Source organism: Schistocerca americana, chromosome 2, assembly GCF_021461395.2.
Source record: "Schistocerca americana isolate TAMUIC-IGC-003095 chromosome 2, iqSchAmer2.1, whole genome shotgun sequence".
In the NCBI taxonomy this organism is placed as follows: Eukaryota; Metazoa; Arthropoda; class Insecta; order Orthoptera; family Acrididae; genus Schistocerca; species Schistocerca americana.
This window is the reverse complement of record NC_060120.1, coordinates 40,326,557-40,343,828: the sequence shown is the minus strand read 5'-3', so window position 1 is coordinate 40,343,828 and position 17,272 is coordinate 40,326,557. Positions and strand designations below refer to the sequence as shown.

The 17,272-nt window shown below is 51.4% G+C and overlaps 35 non-coding genes across 35 annotated transcripts; 25 read left to right on the top strand and 10 right to left on the bottom strand.

Moving 5' to 3' along the window:
• Positions 1-4,020: 4,020 nt before the first annotated feature.
• On the top strand, positions 4,021-4,093 carry Trnav-cac. The gene has a single exon. It is a non-coding gene; the product is annotated as a tRNA-Val (tRNA).
• Positions 4,094-4,251: 158 nt separating this feature from the next.
• Trnav-aac lies at positions 4,252-4,324 on the top strand. Its single transcript has one exon. It is a non-coding gene; the product is annotated as a tRNA-Val (tRNA).
• Positions 4,325-5,207: 883 nt separating this feature from the next.
• On the top strand, positions 5,208-5,280 carry Trnav-cac. The gene has a single exon. It is a non-coding gene; the product is annotated as a tRNA-Val (tRNA).
• Positions 5,281-5,438: 158 nt separating this feature from the next.
• On the top strand, positions 5,439-5,511 carry Trnav-aac. The gene has a single exon. It is a non-coding gene; the product is annotated as a tRNA-Val (tRNA).
• A 194-nt stretch (positions 5,512-5,705) lies between these two features.
• On the bottom strand, positions 5,706-5,777 carry Trnap-agg. Its single transcript has one exon. It is a non-coding gene; the product is annotated as a tRNA-Pro (tRNA).
• A 402-nt stretch (positions 5,778-6,179) lies between these two features.
• Positions 6,180-6,252, top strand: Trnav-cac. The gene has a single exon. It is a non-coding gene; the product is annotated as a tRNA-Val (tRNA).
• A 158-nt stretch (positions 6,253-6,410) lies between these two features.
• On the top strand, positions 6,411-6,483 carry Trnav-aac. The gene has a single exon. It is a non-coding gene; the product is annotated as a tRNA-Val (tRNA).
• Positions 6,484-6,677: 194 nt separating this feature from the next.
• Trnap-agg lies at positions 6,678-6,749 on the bottom strand. The gene has a single exon. It is a non-coding gene; the product is annotated as a tRNA-Pro (tRNA).
• A 402-nt stretch (positions 6,750-7,151) lies between these two features.
• On the top strand, positions 7,152-7,224 carry Trnav-cac. Its single transcript has one exon. It is a non-coding gene; the product is annotated as a tRNA-Val (tRNA).
• A 158-nt stretch (positions 7,225-7,382) lies between these two features.
• On the top strand, positions 7,383-7,455 carry Trnav-aac. The gene has a single exon. It is a non-coding gene; the product is annotated as a tRNA-Val (tRNA).
• An 884-nt stretch (positions 7,456-8,339) lies between these two features.
• Trnav-cac lies at positions 8,340-8,412 on the top strand. Its single transcript has one exon. It is a non-coding gene; the product is annotated as a tRNA-Val (tRNA).
• A 158-nt stretch (positions 8,413-8,570) lies between these two features.
• Positions 8,571-8,643, top strand: Trnav-aac. Its single transcript has one exon. It is a non-coding gene; the product is annotated as a tRNA-Val (tRNA).
• Positions 8,644-8,837: 194 nt separating this feature from the next.
• Positions 8,838-8,909, bottom strand: Trnap-agg. The gene has a single exon. It is a non-coding gene; the product is annotated as a tRNA-Pro (tRNA).
• Positions 8,910-9,311: 402 nt separating this feature from the next.
• On the top strand, positions 9,312-9,384 carry Trnav-cac. Its single transcript has one exon. It is a non-coding gene; the product is annotated as a tRNA-Val (tRNA).
• A 158-nt stretch (positions 9,385-9,542) lies between these two features.
• Positions 9,543-9,615, top strand: Trnav-aac. The gene has a single exon. It is a non-coding gene; the product is annotated as a tRNA-Val (tRNA).
• Positions 9,616-9,809: 194 nt separating this feature from the next.
• Positions 9,810-9,881, bottom strand: Trnap-agg. The gene has a single exon. It is a non-coding gene; the product is annotated as a tRNA-Pro (tRNA).
• Positions 9,882-10,283: 402 nt separating this feature from the next.
• On the top strand, positions 10,284-10,356 carry Trnav-cac. Its single transcript has one exon. It is a non-coding gene; the product is annotated as a tRNA-Val (tRNA).
• A 158-nt stretch (positions 10,357-10,514) lies between these two features.
• On the top strand, positions 10,515-10,587 carry Trnav-aac. Its single transcript has one exon. It is a non-coding gene; the product is annotated as a tRNA-Val (tRNA).
• Positions 10,588-10,781: 194 nt separating this feature from the next.
• Trnap-agg lies at positions 10,782-10,853 on the bottom strand. Its single transcript has one exon. It is a non-coding gene; the product is annotated as a tRNA-Pro (tRNA).
• Positions 10,854-11,255: 402 nt separating this feature from the next.
• Positions 11,256-11,328, top strand: Trnav-cac. Its single transcript has one exon. It is a non-coding gene; the product is annotated as a tRNA-Val (tRNA).
• A 158-nt stretch (positions 11,329-11,486) lies between these two features.
• Positions 11,487-11,559, top strand: Trnav-aac. The gene has a single exon. It is a non-coding gene; the product is annotated as a tRNA-Val (tRNA).
• Positions 11,560-12,672: 1,113 nt separating this feature from the next.
• On the top strand, positions 12,673-12,745 carry Trnav-aac. Its single transcript has one exon. It is a non-coding gene; the product is annotated as a tRNA-Val (tRNA).
• Positions 12,746-12,939: 194 nt separating this feature from the next.
• Positions 12,940-13,011, bottom strand: Trnap-agg. Its single transcript has one exon. It is a non-coding gene; the product is annotated as a tRNA-Pro (tRNA).
• A 402-nt stretch (positions 13,012-13,413) lies between these two features.
• Trnav-cac lies at positions 13,414-13,486 on the top strand. The gene has a single exon. It is a non-coding gene; the product is annotated as a tRNA-Val (tRNA).
• A 158-nt stretch (positions 13,487-13,644) lies between these two features.
• On the top strand, positions 13,645-13,717 carry Trnav-aac. Its single transcript has one exon. It is a non-coding gene; the product is annotated as a tRNA-Val (tRNA).
• Positions 13,718-13,911: 194 nt separating this feature from the next.
• Trnap-agg lies at positions 13,912-13,983 on the bottom strand. Its single transcript has one exon. It is a non-coding gene; the product is annotated as a tRNA-Pro (tRNA).
• A 402-nt stretch (positions 13,984-14,385) lies between these two features.
• On the top strand, positions 14,386-14,458 carry Trnav-cac. The gene has a single exon. It is a non-coding gene; the product is annotated as a tRNA-Val (tRNA).
• Positions 14,459-14,616: 158 nt separating this feature from the next.
• Trnav-aac lies at positions 14,617-14,689 on the top strand. Its single transcript has one exon. It is a non-coding gene; the product is annotated as a tRNA-Val (tRNA).
• A 194-nt stretch (positions 14,690-14,883) lies between these two features.
• Trnap-agg lies at positions 14,884-14,955 on the bottom strand. The gene has a single exon. It is a non-coding gene; the product is annotated as a tRNA-Pro (tRNA).
• A 402-nt stretch (positions 14,956-15,357) lies between these two features.
• Trnav-cac lies at positions 15,358-15,430 on the top strand. Its single transcript has one exon. It is a non-coding gene; the product is annotated as a tRNA-Val (tRNA).
• Positions 15,431-15,588: 158 nt separating this feature from the next.
• Trnav-aac lies at positions 15,589-15,661 on the top strand. Its single transcript has one exon. It is a non-coding gene; the product is annotated as a tRNA-Val (tRNA).
• A 194-nt stretch (positions 15,662-15,855) lies between these two features.
• On the bottom strand, positions 15,856-15,927 carry Trnap-agg. The gene has a single exon. It is a non-coding gene; the product is annotated as a tRNA-Pro (tRNA).
• A 402-nt stretch (positions 15,928-16,329) lies between these two features.
• On the top strand, positions 16,330-16,402 carry Trnav-cac. Its single transcript has one exon. It is a non-coding gene; the product is annotated as a tRNA-Val (tRNA).
• A 158-nt stretch (positions 16,403-16,560) lies between these two features.
• Trnav-aac lies at positions 16,561-16,633 on the top strand. The gene has a single exon. It is a non-coding gene; the product is annotated as a tRNA-Val (tRNA).
• Positions 16,634-16,827: 194 nt separating this feature from the next.
• Positions 16,828-16,899, bottom strand: Trnap-agg. The gene has a single exon. It is a non-coding gene; the product is annotated as a tRNA-Pro (tRNA).
• Positions 16,900-17,272: the final 373 nt, after the last annotated feature.

Below are 17,272 nucleotides of genomic sequence, written 5' to 3'. Positions count from 1 at the left end.
CGCGGCGGATAGCAATGGGCGGCGTCAGCTGCCCATTGACTGACACCCGAGCTGTTATTCCCCTATACAAATTGCCAAGAACACCACGTGATGAAGCGTTAAAACCTATTGTACCTAAAACACGATCTAAAAACACATGACTGACGTGATCAAAAGCCTTATAAAAATCAAGGAAGGCAAAGGCACAATGTAGGTTTGTAACCGCCGCAACCGAGACAACATCCCGATATTCGGCTACTGGTGTCAGAATAGATTTATCATGAAAACAACATTGATGTGCACCAATCACACCCCGAAGCAGAGAAGACAACCGGCTATTGAGCGCTCTAGCAGCTGTCTTGTAGTCAAAATTCAGCAATGTGAGCGGACGAAGATTGGCAGCAGATAAACGACCAGAGGACTTTGGAATTAAAACAATTTTCCCTACTTTAAAATCGGCAGGCACATCCATCCCCCTGACAATCTCATTTAAAATCTGCGTAAAAATGCCACCCAAAAGAGGCCAAAAACGGAGATAAAATTCTTTAGGCAGGCCGTCTGGACCCGGCGATTTACTGGACGGAGAGCGAGCAATAAAATCGAAAACATCATCTACCTGGAACTCCCGGAGAAATTCGCCGTTCGCGTCAGGCGCGATCGTCGCAGTTAGATCCCCAAAGACATCATCCGAAAGAGACTCACCAGAATCATCGGCAGAATAGAGACTAGTGTAATACTGATGGAGAGCACGAACCATTTCCTCCTGTGCAATAAGCTGTCGCCCATCATCCACCGTAAGAGAGGAGATGAAGGAGCGACGACGACGAGTCTGATGCCGTAGCAGGTGGTACAAGGATGTCAGTTCACCTTCAACAAGAGAGTGAGGTTTCGACTTAACTCGCAGACCGTCCATCTGTCGTCGTTTGAGGCTCAAGAGCTTGGCTTTAATACGACGAACATCATGGATCCGCAGAGGAGAGGTACCCGCCGCGTCATATAGTTCACGCAGGACAGAGTAGTAAAATTCATACGTGTTCTTAAAATCACGCGCCCTCGCAGCACAGTAAAAAATCAAAGTCTGACGAATCTTGGGCTTGGCAAACGCAGTCCACCAAACCAGCAAGGAGGGGTATCGCGGGACAGAGCGAAGACATCGCTCCCACACGCCACTTATAACATCATCCATAGCACTGTCGGCAAGGTGGGAAACATTTAACATCCACTGGGAACGATAAAGTTTTGCAGGTTGGTGACTAAGATTTACAGTTGCAGTAAAAGCACAATGGTCAGAAAAACTAGTAGGAATAACATCGACAGAAAGAATTTTATCACATAAAAAATCAGATAAATAGAATCTGTCGAGTCTACTGCATGAGGACGCGGTAAAAAACGTATATTTCACCAGGGTTGGATATTTGTGTTCCCAAACATCACGCAGATGCATCGTACGTACTATGTCATGTAAATCACGGCAATAATTAAAATTGGGGGACTGGTCTTCAGGGCGTAAAACACAATTAAAATCGCCTCCGAGCAGGAGACTCCGAGGACTCTGGCGCAAAAGATAAATAAGCTCTTCTTTATAAAAGCGCGATCGAGCCACAGTGTGACCCGAACCAGAGGGGGCATACAAAACAACGAGGCGGAGATCAAAAAGACGACAACCAATCCCACGGCCAGAGTCAAGGAATTCAATGTCAGTAATAGGAATGCCCTCTCGAAAGAAAAGAGCAGTTCCTGTTGAATATTCCGGCGCGACATTAAAAACAGTTTGAAATCCAGGTAGAGAGAGATCAGAAAACAACACTTCCTGCAAAAACACTACGTCCGCACAGGCGTCGTAAATAAACTGCCTCAAAGAGGCAATGCGAACGTCGGACTCAATACGGTTAACATTTAAGGTAAGAAAGGTGTATGCTTGAACCATAGAGAGAAAAGCGAGAAAACAAATCACCTACACCGACGCACCAGCGTCACAGTCCATAGCAGGGGTGACGGAGGCATCCGAGGGAGGGGGACTGCTACCCCGTTCCGCGGATCCCTTACGTTTCGGTTTTTTACGAACAGCATTAACGTTCGGCTGAACGCGTAACTTGCGTCGGCTGACGGGCAAGGAAGCTTCAGCCGCCGGTGACGTAGGAGGGTCAAGTTCTGTATCCGACACCACCCGCGCCGGTCCACATGCGGGATCCGGGGTCGCGGGGGAAACATCCGATAAAACGGAATGGTCAACACCTGCACTAGCTTCCGGCAAACATGGACTGCACGGAGGCGAAACGTGAGCAGTAAGGTCCGAGGCAGCAGAGTTGGAAGGAAGCGGAGCAGCTCCGCTGGCAGAGGTATGGGGCAGCGAAGCAGGAAGTTGTCGCGGCTCCACTTGTTGTGACATCGAAGTCGGTTCGGAAGACGGCGCCAACAGGCCCGACCGACGACCCGACTCGAGAGAAGCTGCGTCGGAGGCCGGAGGGGCGCCAGCAGCCGCCACCGGAACCGCTACCTCAGGAGGGCAGGGAGCAGCTACAGTACACAGTGGCTCGGAGGATGCCGGTCGCTCGGACTGGGGCATCTCAGGGAGATCCTCATCCGTACTATTTCCATCGTGTGGGCGACGCCTCTTATTATTCAAAAGTGGCACACCCACCTGAGGGACAGACGGAACAACATCAGATTGAGCACGCAAAGGAGGAAATTCTGTGTCAGGGGTGCGCAAAACCTCTGGCAGGGCGCTACTACCACTGGACTGTGCAACACCAAGAGCAGAACCACCTGCAACGAGGTCAGCGACCGTTAACTTGCGACGCTGTTCGAGGGAATTTTTTAAAACAAAAACTCTCCGCGGACAGTCGGTACGCACGTGACCACTTTCATTGCACAAAAAACAGGTGCCAACCTGACCACTATATGTTACATGGACACGATATCCACCGATCTGCAGGTGAGATGGAATATTCTGCTTAACGTGCATTTCAACTGAACGAATACCACTGTAACATTGCAGGCGATGTTGGCTTGACCAGCGTTCAAGGCGAATGCTCTTTACATCACCATACTTCTGTAGACCCTCCTTAAGATAGACATTATCCACCTCCGGTGGAAGGTTGTAAACACGAACACTGGTGTACGTAATGGAAGCATTGGAAAGCAGCACGGTACTTACAGAATCATCCCGATGCCGAAAGAGAACTTGATGACCGTATTTAGAAAGAATTTTATCAACCTGAAGTGGGTCCATAAACTTAACAAAGAAAACATACAGTTCGGTATCAAAATAAGCAGTGTGCACCTGATCCGAATGAACACCAAAGGTATCTACCAACCAATCATGAATCTCAAGAGAACTAGGTTGCACATGGCGGGTTGACTTGTCAAAAGCAAAACTAACTGTAGCCTGACGAGGAATAACCTGGGACGACATTTTCAAAATATGCGGTCGAAACCGCTACACAAAAAACACTGAAATAAAGACAGAAACTAACACAAGGTACGAAACAACGACGGAGAAACACTCACAGAAGTTGCAACACAACACGTAAACAAAAACGATAGTCCACTATACGTAACGCTACGGCGGAGCGGAAGACTACGCACGTCCACACTGCACGGCGTCTAAAGCGGAAACTACCCCTAGACCAACGAGCCCTGTGACACGGCGAATGCCAATTATTCCAGTCCCTCGATGTCGTCCAGGGTGTCCTGGAAGTCTCGTGTACGCTGGCGGGATGGGGGCGGCGCGAATTCCCGCGGTCGGCGGCCTTCCTGGGCTATTGGTACCTTCATGTAGAGCTGCCGCTGGGCTCGCACTGCCTGCTGCTGAGAAAGTGATTGCTTTTGCTGATATGACTTGCAATAACGACTGCGCGAAACGCCGCTATCTCGTTAGGGGTGCTACGGCAGACACCCTCTCAAGCGCCCCGAAGACTTCTTGAGCCCTCGGCTGTGATGGGTTCCAGGCTGACAAAAGAACTGTCGTGTGTGCATTCGCGGACGAGAGAAAGTCTGAGGCAAGTTCGAATGAACAAGGATGGACTCCTCAGGTCCGTCGTTTCCGTAGTGTAGCGGTTATCACGTCTGCTTCACACGCAGAAGGTCCCCAGTTCGATCCCGGGCGGGAACAGTATTTTCCTGCCTATGTCGTATTGTCCTCCAATGAGCCACGTCGTGTGTGGATCTGCTACATGTCCCTTCGTTTTGCAAGTACCACATTTATTGAATTTTTTAGTTACGATGGCAACATCACTACAAGTTGTCTGTGAAGTAAGGTGCACACAAGCAGTTTCCGTGGTGTAGCGGTTATCACGTCTGCCTAACACGCAGAAGGTCCCCGGTTCGATCCCGGGCGGAAGCACTTTTTCATCACTTTAAGCAAGACGTACTAACATGCATCTGCTACCATCTGTACCCGAAACCTTCGTAATCGCCTTCACGCGTCGGACCCGAGTGTCAATTGCTCACATCGAATAAGAAATTCATTTAATATTGACGGCGAGCTTTTTGCGCTGACTCAGCCACTGACGTGCGATCAGTTTGCACAAAACGCTAGGGCTCGTCCGGGATTTGAACCCGGGACCTCCTGCACCCTAAGCAGGAATCATACCCCTTTTTTTTTTTTTTTTTTTTTTTATTCACTAGAAACAGTAACAAAAATGGCTACAATGAAATGACATAAATAAGGTGACAGATAATTGCAGTCATGAATTACAGATTCAAAAAATGAGTCTTTAGTAGTAGCACAATTTAGCACCTTCACTGTCACCTTCAACTGGTGGCAGTTCAGCACGCACATTTTCTTCTTCTGCAGCCGGTTCCTCATCATAGACCAACGAGCCCTGTGACACGGCGAATGCCAATTATTCCAGTCCCTCGATGTCGTCCAGGGTGTCCTGGAAGTCTCGTGTACGCTGGCGGGATGGGGGCGGCGCGAATTCCCGCGGTCGGCGGCCTTCCTGGGCTATTGGTACCTTCATGTAGAGCTGCCGCTGGGCTCGCACTGCCTGCTGCTGAGAAAGTGATTGCTTTTGCTGATATGACTTGCAATAACGACTGCGCGAAACGCCGCTATCTCGTTAGGGGTGCTACGGCAGACACCCTCTCAAGCGCCCCGAAGACTTCTTGAGCCCTCGGCTGTGATGGGTTCCAGGCTGACAAAAGAACTGTCGTGTGTGCATTCGCGGACGAGAGAAAGTCTGAGGCAAGTTCGAATCAACAAGGATGGACTCCTCAGGTCCGTCGTTTCCGTAGTGTAGCGGTTATCACGTCTGCTTCACACGCAGAAGGTCCCCAGTTCCATCCCGGGCGGGAACAGTATTTTCCTGCCTATGTCGTATTGTCCTCCAATGAGCCACGTCGTGTGTGGATCTGCTACATGTCCCTTCGTTTTGCAAGTACCACATTTATTGAATTTTTTAGTTACGATGGCAACATCACTACAAGTTGTCTGTGAAGTAAGGTGCACACAAGCAGTTTCCGTGGTGTAGCGGTTATCACGTCTGCCTAACACGCAGAAGGTCCCCGGTTCGATCCCGGGCGGAAGCACTTTTTCATCACTTTAAGCAAGACGTACTAACATGCATCTGCTACCATCTGTACCCGAAACCTTCGTAATCGCCTTCACGCGTCGGACCCGAGTGTCAATTGCTCACATCGAATAAGAAATTCATTTAATATTGACGGCGAGCTTTTTGCGCTGACTCAGCCACTGACGTGAGATCAGTTTGCACAAAACGCTAGGGCTCGTCCGGGATTTGAACCCGGGACCTCCTGCACCCTAAGCAGGAATCATACCCCTAGACCAACGAGCCCTGTGACACGGCGAATGCCAATTATTCCAGTCCCTCGATGTCGTCCAGGGTGTCCTGGAAGTCTCGTGTACGCTGGCGGGATGGGGGCGGCGCGAATTCCCGCGGTCGGCGGCCTTCCTGGGCTATTGGTACCTTCATGTAGAGCTGCCGCTGGGCTCGCACTGCCTGCTGCTGAGAAAGTGATTGCTTTTGCTGATATGACTTGCAATAACGACTGCGCGAAACGCCGCTATCTCGTTAGGGGTGCTACGGCAGACACCCTCTCAAGCTCCCCGAAGACTTCTTGAGCCCTCGGCTGTGATGGGTTCCAGGCTGACAAAAGAACTGTCGTGTGTGCATTCGCGGACGAGAGAAAGTCTGAGGCAAGTTCGAATCAACAAGGATGGACTCCTCAGGTCCGTCGTTTCCGTAGTGTAGCGGTTATCACGTCTGCTTCACACGCAGAAGGTCCCAAGTTCGATCCCGGGCGGGAACAGTATTTTCCTGTCTATGTCGTATTGTCCTCCAATGAGCCACGTCGTGTGTGGATCTGCTGCATGTCCCTTCGTTTTGCAAGTACCACATTTATTGAATTTTTTAGTTACGATGGCAACATCACTACAAGTTGTCTGTGAAGTAAGGTGCACACAAGCAGTTTCCGTGGTGTAGCGGTTATCACGTCTGCCTAACACGCAGAAGGTCCCCGGTTCGATCCCGGGCCGAAACACTTTTTCATCACTTTAAGCAAGACGTACTAACATGCATCTGCTACCATCTGTACCCGAAACCTTTGTAATCGCCTTCACGCGTCGGACCCGAGTGTCAATTGCTCACATCGAATAAGAAATTCATTTGATATTGACGGCGAGCTTTTTGAGCTGACTCAGCCACTGACGTGCGATCAGTTTGCACAAAACGCTAGGGCTCGTCCGGGATTTCAACCCGGGACCTCCTGCACCCTAAGCAGGAATCATACCCCTAGACCAACGAGCCCTGTGACACGGCGAATGCCAATTATTCCAGTCCCTCGATGTCGTCCAGGGTGTCCTGGAAGTCTCGTGTACGCTGGCGGGATGGGGGCGGCGCGAATTCCCGCGGTCGGCGGCCTTCCTGGGCTATTGGTACCTTCATGTAGAGCTGCCGCTGGGCTCGCACTGCCTGCTGCTGAGAAAGTGATTGCTTTTGCTGATATGACTTGCAATAACGACTGCGCGAAACGCCGCTATCTCGTTAGGGGTGCTACGGCAGACACCCTCTCAAGCGCCCCGAAGACTTCTTGAGCCCTCGGCTGTGATGGGTTCCAGGCTGACAAAAGAACTGTCGTGTGTGCATTCGCGGACGAGAGAAAGTCTGAGGCAAGTTCGAATGAACAAGGATGGACTCCTCAGGTCCGTCGTTTCCGTAGTGTAGCGGTTATCACGTCTGCTTCACACGCTGAAGGTCCCAAGTTCGATCCCGGGCGGGAACAGTATTTTCCTGCCTATGTCGTATTGTCCTCCAATGAGCCACGTCGTGTGTGGATCTGCTGCATGTCCCTTCGTTTTGCAAGTACCACATTTATTGAATTTTTTAGTTACGATGGCAACATCACTACAAGTTGTCTGTGAAGTAAGGTGCACACAAGCAGTTTCCGTGGTGTAGCGGTTATCACGTCTGCCTAACACGCAGAAGGTCCCCGGTTCGATCCCGGGCGGAAACACTTTTTCATCACTTTAAGCAAGACGTACTAACATGCATCTGCTACCATCTGTACCCGAAACTTTTGTAATCGCCTTCACGCGTCGGACCCGAGTGTCAATTGCTCACATCGAATAAGAAATTCATTTGATATTGACGGCGAGCTTTTTGAGCTGACTCAGCCACTGACGTGCGATCAGTTTGCACAAAACGCTAGGGCTCGTCCGGGATTTGAACCCGGGACCTCCTGCACCCTAAGCAGGAATCATACCCCTTTTTTTTTTTTTTTTTTTTTTTTATTCACTAGAAACAGTAACAAAAATGGCTACAATGAAATGACATAAATAAGGTGACAGATAATTGCAGTCATGAATTACAGATTCAAAAAATGAGTCTTTAGTAGTAGCACAATTTAGCACCTTCACTGTCACCTTCAACTGGTGGCAGTTCAGCACGCACATTTTCTTCTTCTGCAGCCGGTTCCTCATCATAGACCAACGAGCCCTGTGACACGGCGAATGCCAATTATTCCAGTCCCTCGATGTCGTCCAGGGTGTCCTGGAAGTCTCGTGTACGCTGGCGGGATGGGGGCGGCGCGAATTCCCGCGGTCGGCGGCCTTCCTGGGCTATTGGTACCTTCATGTAGAGCTGCCGCTGGGCTCGCACTGCCTGCTGCTGAGAAAGTGATTGCTTTTGCTGATATGACTTGCAATAACGACTGCGCGAAACGCCGCTATCTCGTTAGGGGTGCTACGGCAGACACCCTCTCAAGCGCCCCGAAGACTTCTTGAGCCCTCGGCTGTGATGGGTTCCAGGCTGACAAAAGAACTGTCGTGTGTGCATTCGCGGACGAGAGAAAGTCTGAGGCAAGTTCGAATCAACAAGGATGGACTCCTCAGGTCCGTCGTTTCCGTAGTGTAGCGGTTATCACGTCTGCTTCACACGCAGAAGGTCCCCAGTTCCATCCCGGGCGGGAACAGTATTTTCCTGCCTATGTCGTATTGTCCTCCAATGAGCCACGTCGTGTGTGGATCTGCTACATGTCCCTTCGTTTTGCAAGTACCACATTTATTGAATTTTTTAGTTACGATGGCAACATCACTACAAGTTGTCTGTGAAGTAAGGTGCACACAAGCAGTTTCCGTGGTGTAGCGGTTATCACGTCTGCCTAACACGCAGAAGGTCCCCGGTTCGATCCCGGGCGGAAGCACTTTTTCATCACTTTAAGCAAGACGTACTAACATGCATCTGCTACCATCTGTACCCGAAACCTTCGTAATCGCCTTCACGCGTCGGACCCGAGTGTCAATTGCTCACATCGAATAAGAAATTCATTTAATATTGACGGCGAGCTTTTTGCGCTGACTCAGCCACTGACGTGAGATCAGTTTGCACAAAACGCTAGGGCTCGTCCGGGATTTGAACCCGGGACCTCCTGCACCCTAAGCAGGAATCATACCCCTAGACCAACGAGCCCTGTGACACGGCGAATGCCAATTATTCCAGTCCCTCGATGTCGTCCAGGGTGTCCTGGAAGTCTCGTGTACGCTGGCGGGATGGGGGCGGCGCGAATTCCCGCGGTCGGCGGCCTTCCTGGGCTATTGGTACCTTCATGTAGAGCTGCCGCTGGGCTCGCACTGCCTGCTGCTGAGAAAGTGATTGCTTTTGCTGATATGACTTGCAATAACGACTGCGCGAAACGCCGCTATCTCGTTAGGGGTGCTACGGCAGACACCCTCTCAAGCTCCCCGAAGACTTCTTGAGCCCTCGGCTGTGATGGGTTCCAGGCTGACAAAAGAACTGTCGTGTGTGCATTCGCGGACGAGAGAAAGTCTGAGGCAAGTTCGAATGAACAAGGATGGACTCCTCAGGTCCGTCGTTTCCGTAGTGTAGCGGTTATCACGTCTGCTTCACACGCAGAAGGTCCCAAGTTCGATCCCGGGCGGGAACAGTATTTTCCTGTCTATGTCGTATTGTCCTCCAATGAGCCACGTCGTGTGTGGATCTGCTGCATGTCCCTTCGTTTTGCAAGTACCACATTTATTGAATTTTTTAGTTACGATGGCAACATCACTACAAGTTGTCTGTGAAGTAAGGTGCACACAAGCAGTTTCCGTGGTGTAGCGGTTATCACGTCTGCCTAACACGCAGAAGGTCCCCGGTTCGATCCCGGGCGGAAGCACTTTTTCATCACTTTAAGCAAGACGTACTAACATGCATCTGCTACCATCTGTACCCGAAACCTTCGTAATCGCCTTCACGCGTCGGACCCGAGTGTCAATTGCTCACATCGAATAAGAAATTCATTTAATATTGACGGCGAGCTTTTTGCGCTGACTCAGCCACTGACGTGAGATCAGTTTGCACAAAACGCTAGGGCTCGTCCGGGATTTGAACCCGGGACCTCCTGCACCCTAAGCAGGAATCATACCCCTAGACCAACGAGCCCTGTGACACGGCGAATGCCAATTATTCCAGTCCCTCGATGTCGTCCAGGGTGTCCTGGAAGTCTCGTGTACGCTGGCGGGATGGGGGCGGCGCGAATTCCCGCGGTCGGCGGCCTTCCTGGGCTATTGGTACCTTCATGTAGAGCTGCCGCTGGGCTCGCACTGCCTGCTGCTGAGAAAGTGATTGCTTTTGCTGATATGACTTGCAATAACGACTGCGCGAAACGCCGCTATCTCGTTAGGGGTGCTACGGCAGACACCCTCTCAAGCTCCCCGAAGACTTCTTGAGCCCTCGGCTGTGATGGGTTCCAGGCTGACAAAAGAACTGTCGTGTGTGCATTCGCGGACGAGAGAAAGTCTGAGGCAAGTTCGAATGAACAATGATGGACTCCTCAGGTCCGTCGTTTCCGTAGTGTAGCGGTTATCACGTCTGCTTCACACGCAGAAGGTCCCAAGTTCGATCCCGGGCGGGAACAGTGTTTTCCTGTCTATGTCGTATTGTCCTCCAATGAGCCACGTCGTGTGTGGATCTGCTGCATGTCCCTTCGTTTTGCAAGTACCACATTTATTGAATTTTTTAGTTACGATGGCAACATCACTACAAGTTGTCTGTGAAGTAAGGTGCACACAAGCAGTTTCCGTGGTGTAGCGGTTATCACGTCTGCCTAACACGCAGAAGGTCCCCGGTTCGATCCCGGGCCGAAACACTTTTTCATCACTTTAAGCAAGACGTACTAACATGCATCTGCTACCATCTGTACCCGAAACCTTTGTAATCGCCTTCACGCGTCGGACCCGAGTGTCAATTGCTCACATCGAATAAGAAATTCATTTGATATTGACGGCGAGCTTTTTGAGCTGACTCAGCCACTGACGTGCGATTAGTTTGCACAAAACGCTAGGGCTCGTCCGGGATTTCAACCCGGGACCTCCTGCACCCTAAGCAGGAATCATACCCCTAGACCAACGAGCCCTGTGACACGGCGAATGCCAATTATTCCAGTCCCTCGATGTCGTCCAGGGTGTCCTGGAAGTCTCGTGTACGCTGGCGGGATGGGGGCGGCGCGAATTCCCGCGGTCGGCGGCCTTCCTGGGCTATTGGTACCTTCATGTAGAGCTGCCGCTGGGCTCGCACTGCCTGCTGCTGAGAAAGTGATTGCTTTTGCTGATATGACTTGCAATAACGACTGCGCGAAACGCCGCTATCTCGTTAGGGGTGCTACGGCAGACACCCTCTCAAGCGCCCCGAAGACTTCTTGAGCCCTCGGCTGTGATGGGTTCCAGGCTGACAAAAGAACTGTCGTGTGTGCATTCGCGGACGAGAGAAAGTCTGAGGCAAGTTCGAATGAACAAGGATGGACTCCTCAGGTCCGTCGTTTCCGTAGTGTAGCGGTTATCACGTCTGCTTCACACGCTGAAGGTCCCAAGTTCGATCCCGGGCGGGAACAGTATTTTCCTGCCTATGTCGTATTGTCCTCCAATGAGCCACGTCGTGTGTGGATCTGCTGCATGTCCCTTCGTTTTGCAAGTACCACATTTATTGAATTTTTTAGTTACGATGGCAACATCACTACAAGTTGTCTGTGAAGTAATGTGCACACAAGCAGTTTCCGTGGTGTAGCGGTTATCACGTCTGCCTAACACGCAGAAGGTCCCCGGTTCGATCCCGGGCGGAAACACTTTTTCATCACTTTAAGCAAGACGTACTAACATGCATCTGCTACCATCTGTACCCGAAACCTTCGTAATCGCCTTCACGCGTCGGACCCGAGTGTCAATTGCTCACATCGAATAAGAAATTCATTTGATATTGACGGCGAGCTTTTTGAGCTGACTCAGCCACTGACGTGCGATCAGTTTGCACAAAACGCTAGGGCTCGTCCGGGATTTGAACCCGGGACCTCCTGCACCCTAAGCAGGAATCATACCCCTTTTTTTTTTTTTTTTTTTTTAATTCACTAGAAACAGTAACAAAAATGGCTACAATGAAATGACATAAATAAGGTGACAGATAATTGCAGTCATGAATTACAGATTCAAAAAATGAGTCTTTAGTAGTAGCACAATTTAGCACCTTCACTGTCACCTTCAACTGGTGGCAGTTCAGCACGCACATTTTCTTCTTCTGCAGCCGGTTCCTCATCATAGACCAACGAGCCCTGTGACACGGCGAATGCCAATTATTCCAGTCCCTCGATGTCGTCCAGGGTGTCCTGGAAGTCTCGTGTACGCTGGCGGGATGGGGGCGGCGCGAATTCCCGCGGTCGGCGGCCTTCCTGGGCTATTGGTACCTTCATGTAGAGCTGCCGCTGGGCTCGCACTGCCTGCTGCTGAGAAAGTGATTGCTTTTGCTGATATGACTTGCAATAACGACTGCGCGAAACGCCGCTATCTCGTTAGGGGTGCTACGGCAGACACCCTCTCAAGCGCCCCGAAGACTTCTTGAGCCCTCGGCTGTGATGGGTTCCAGGCTGACAAAAGAACTGTCGTGTGTGCATTCGCGGACGAGAGAAAGTCTGAGGCAAGTTCGAATGAACAAGGATGGACTCCTCAGGTCCGTCGTTTCCGTAGTGTAGCGGTTATCACGTCTGCTTCACACGCTGAAAGTCCCAAGTTCGATCCCGGGCGGGAACAGTATTTTCCTGCCTATGTCGTATTGTCCTCCAATGAGCCACGTCGTGTGTGGATCTGCTGCATGTCCCTTCGTTTTGCAAGTACCACATTTATTGAATTTTTTAGTTACGATGGCAACATCACTACAAGTTGTCTGTGAAGTAAGGTGCACACAAGCAGTTTCCGTGGTGTAGCGGTTATCACGTCTGCCTAACACGCAGAAGGTCCCCGGTTCGATCCCGGGCGGAAACACTTTTTCATCACTTTAAGCAAGACGTACTAACATGCATCTGCTACCATCTGTACCCGAAACCTTTGTAATCGCCTTCACGCGTCGGACCCGAGTGTCAATTGCTCACATCGAATAAGAAATTCATTTGATATTGACGGCGAGCTTTTTGAGCTGACTCAGCCACTGACGTGCGATCAGTTTGCACAAAACGCTAGGGCTCGTCCGGGATTTGAACCCGGGACCTCCTGCACCCTAAGCAGGAATCATACCCCTAGACCAACGAGCCCTGTGACACGGCGAATGCCAATTATTCCAGTCCCTCGATGTCGTCCAGGGTGTCCTGGAAGTCTCGTGTACGCTGGCGGGATGGGGGCGGCGCGAATTCCCGCGGTCGGCGGCCTTCCTGGGCTATTGGTACCTTCATGTAGAGCTGCCGCTGGGCTCGCACTGCCTGCTGCTGAGAAAGTGATTGCTTTTGCTGATATGACTTGCAATAACGACTGCGCGAAACGCCGCTATCTCGTTAGGGGTGCTACGGCAGACACCCTCTCAAGCTCCCCGAAGACTTCTTGAGCCCTCGGCTGTGATGGGTTCCAGGCTGACAAAAGAACTGTCGTGTGTGCATTCGCGGACGAGAGAAAGTCTGAGGCAAGTTCGAATGAACAAGGATGGACTCCTCAGGTCCGTCGTTTCCGTAGTGTAGCGGTTATCACGTCTGCTTCACACGCAGAAGGTCCCAAGTTCGATCCCGGGCGGGAACAGTATTTTCCTGTCTATGTCGTATTGTCCTCCAATGAGCCACGTCGTGTGTGGATCTGCTGCATGTCCCTTCGTTTTGCAAGTACCACATTTATTGAATTTTTTAGTTACGATGGCAACATCACTACAAGTTGTCTGTGAAGTAAGGTGCACACAAGCAGTTTCCGTGGTGTAGCGGTTATCACGTCTGCCTAACACGCAGAAGGTCCCCGGTTCGATCCCGGGCGGAAGCACTTTTTCATCACTTTAAGCAAGACGTACTAACATGCATCTGCTACCATCTGTACCCGAAACCTTCGTAATCGCCTTCACGCGTCGGACCCGAGTGTCAATTGCTCACATCGAATAAGAAATTCATTTAATATTGACGGCGAGCTTTTTGCGCTGACTCAGCCACTGACGTGAGATCAGTTTGCACAAAACGCTAGGGCTCGTCCGGGATTTGAACCCGGGACCTCCTGCACCCTAAGCAGGAATCATACCCCTAGACCAACGAGCCCTGTGACACGGCGAATGCCAATTATTCCAGTCCCTCGATGTCGTCCAGGGTGTCCTGGAAGTCTCGTGTACGCTGGCGGGATGGGGGCGGCGCGAATTCCCGCGGTCGGCGGCCTTCCTGGGCTATTGGTACCTTCATGTAGAGCTGCCGCTGGGCTCGCACTGCCTGCTGCTGAGAAAGTGATTGCTTTTGCTGATATGACTTGCAATAACGACTGCGCGAAACGCCGCTATCTCGTTAGGGGTGCTACGGCAGACACCCTCTCAAGCTCCCCGAAGACTTCTTGAGCCCTCGGCTGTGATGGGTTCCAGGCTGACAAAAGAACTGTCGTGTGTGCATTCGCGGACGAGAGAAAGTCTGAGGCAAGTTCGAATGAACAAGGATGGACTCCTCAGGTCCGTCGTTTCCGTAGTGTAGCGGTTATCACGTCTGCTTCACACGCAGAAGGTCCCAAGTTCGATCCCGGGCGGGAACAGTATTTTCCTGTCTATGTCGTATTGTCCTCCAATGAGCCACGTCGTGTGTGGATCTGCTGCATGTCCCTTCGTTTTGCAAGTACCACATTTATTGAATTTTTTAGTTACGATGGCAACATCACTACAAGTTGTCTGTGAAGTAAGGTGCACACAAGCAGTTTCCGTGGTGTAGCGGTTATCACGTCTGCCTAACACGCAGAAGGTCCCCGGTTCGATCCCGGGCGGAAACACTTTTTCATCACTTTAAGCAAGACGTACTAACATGCATCTGCTACCATCTGTACCCGAAACCTTTGTAATCGCCTTCACGCGTCGGACCCGAGTGTCAATTGCTCACATCGAATAAGAAATTCATTTGATATTGACGGCGAGCTTTTTGAGCTGACTCAGCCACTGACGTGCGATCAGTTTGCACAAAACGCTAGGGCTCGTCCGGGATTTCAACCCGGGACCTCCTGCACCCTAAGCAGGAATCATACCCCTAGACCAACGAGCCCTGTGACACGGCGAATGCCAATTATTCCAGTCCCTCGATGTCGTCCAGGGTGTCCTGGAAGTCTCGTGTACGCTGGCGGGATGGGGGCGGCGCGAATTCCCGCGGTCGGCGGCCTTCCTGGGCTATTGGTACCTTCATGTAGAGCTGCCGCTGGGCTCGCACTGCCTGCTGCTGAGAAAGTGATTGCTTTTGCTGATATGACTTGCAATAACGACTGCGCGAAACGCCGCTATCTCGTTAGGGGTGCTACGGCAGACACCCTCTCAAGCGCCCCGAAGACTTCTTGAGCCCTCGGCTGTGATGGGTTCCAGGCTGACAAAAGAACTGTCGTGTGTGCATTCGCGGACGAGAGAAAGTCTGAGGCAAGTTCGAATGAACAAGGATGGACTCCTCAGGTCCGTCGTTTCCGTAGTGTAGCGGTTATCACGTCTGCTTCACACGCAGAAGGTCCCCAGTTCGATCCCGGGCGGGAACAGTATTTTCCTGCCTATGTCGTATTGTCCTCCAATGAGCCACGTCGTGTGTGGATCTGCTACATGTCCCTTCGTTTTGCAAGTACCACATTTATTGAATTTTTTAGTTACGATGGCAACATCACTACAAGTTGTCTGTGAAGTAAGGTGCACACAAGCAGTTTCCGTGGTGTAGCGGTTATCACGTCTGCCTAACACGCAGAAGGTCCCCGGTTCGATCCCAGGCGGAAACACTTTTTCATCACTTTAAGCAAGACGTACTAACATGCATCTGCTACCATCTGTACCCGAAACCTTCGTAATCGCCTTCACGCGTCGGACCCGAGTGTCAATTGCTCACATCGAATAAGAAATTCATTTGATATTGACGGCGAGCTTTTTGAGCTGACTCAGCCACTGACGTGCGATCAGTTTGCACAAAACGCTAGGGCTCGTCCGGGATTTGAACCCGGGACCTCCTGCACCCTAAGCAGGAATCATACCCCTAGACCAACGAGCCCTGTGACACGGCGAATGCCAATTATTCCAGTCCCTCGATGTCGTCCAGGGTGTCCTGGAAGTCTCGTGTACGCTGGCGGGATGGGGGCGGCGCGAATTCCCGCGGTCGGCGGCCTTCCTGGGCTATTGGTACCTTCATGTAGAGCTGCCGCTGGGCTCGCACTGCCTGCTGCTGAGAAAGTGATTGCTTTTGCTGATATGACTTGCAATAACGACTGCGCGAAACGCCGCTATCTCGTTAGGGGTGCTACGGCAGACACCCTCTCAAGCGCCCCGAAGACTTCTTGAGCCCTCGGCTGTGATGGGTTCCAGGCTGACAAAAGAACTGTCGTGTGTGCATTCGCGGACGAGAGAAAGTCTGAGGCAAGTTCGAATGAACAATGATGGACTCCTCAGGTCCGTCGTTTCCGTAGTGTAGCGGTTATCACGTCTGCTTCACACGCAGAAGGTCCCCAGTTCGATCCCGGGCGGGAACAGTATTTTCCTGCCTATGTCGTATTGTCCTCCAATGAGCCACGTCGTGTGTGGATCTGCTACATGTCCCTTCGTTTTGCAAGTACCACATTTATTGAATTTTTTAGTTACGATGGCAACATCACTACAAGTTGTCTGTGAAGTAAGGTGCACACAAGCAGTTTCCGTGGTGTAGCGGTTATCACGTCTGCCTAACACGCAGAAGGTCCCCGGTTCGATCCCGGGCGGAAGCACTTTTTCATCACTTTAAGCAAGACGTACTAACATGCATCTGCTACCATCTGTACCCGAAACCTTCGTAATCGCCTTCACGCGTCGGACCCGAGTGTCAATTGCTCACATCGAATAAGAAATTCATTTAATATTGACGGCGAGCTTTTTGCGCTGACTCAGCCACTGACGTGAGATCAGTTTGCACAAAACGCTAGGGCTCGTCCGGGATTTGAACCCGGGACCTCCTGCACCCTAAGCAGGAATCATACCCCTAGACCAACGAGCCCTTTGACACGGCGAATGCCAATTATTCCAGTCCCTCGATGTCGTCCAGGGTGTCCTGGAAGTCTCGTGTACGCTGGCGGGATGGGGGCGGCGCGAATTCCCGCGGTCGGCGGCCTTCCTGGGCTATTGGTACCTTCATGTAGAGCTGCCGCTGGGCTCGCACTGCCTGCTGCTGAGAAAGTGATTGCTTTTGCTGATATGACTTGCAATAACGACTGCGCGAAACGCCGCTATCTCGTTAGGGGTGCTACGGCAGACATCCTCTCAAGCGCCCCGAAGACTTCTTGAGCCCTCGGCTGTGATGGGTTCCAGGCTGACAAAAGAACTGTCGTGTGTGCATTCGCGGACGAGAGAAAGTCTGAGGCAAGTTCGAA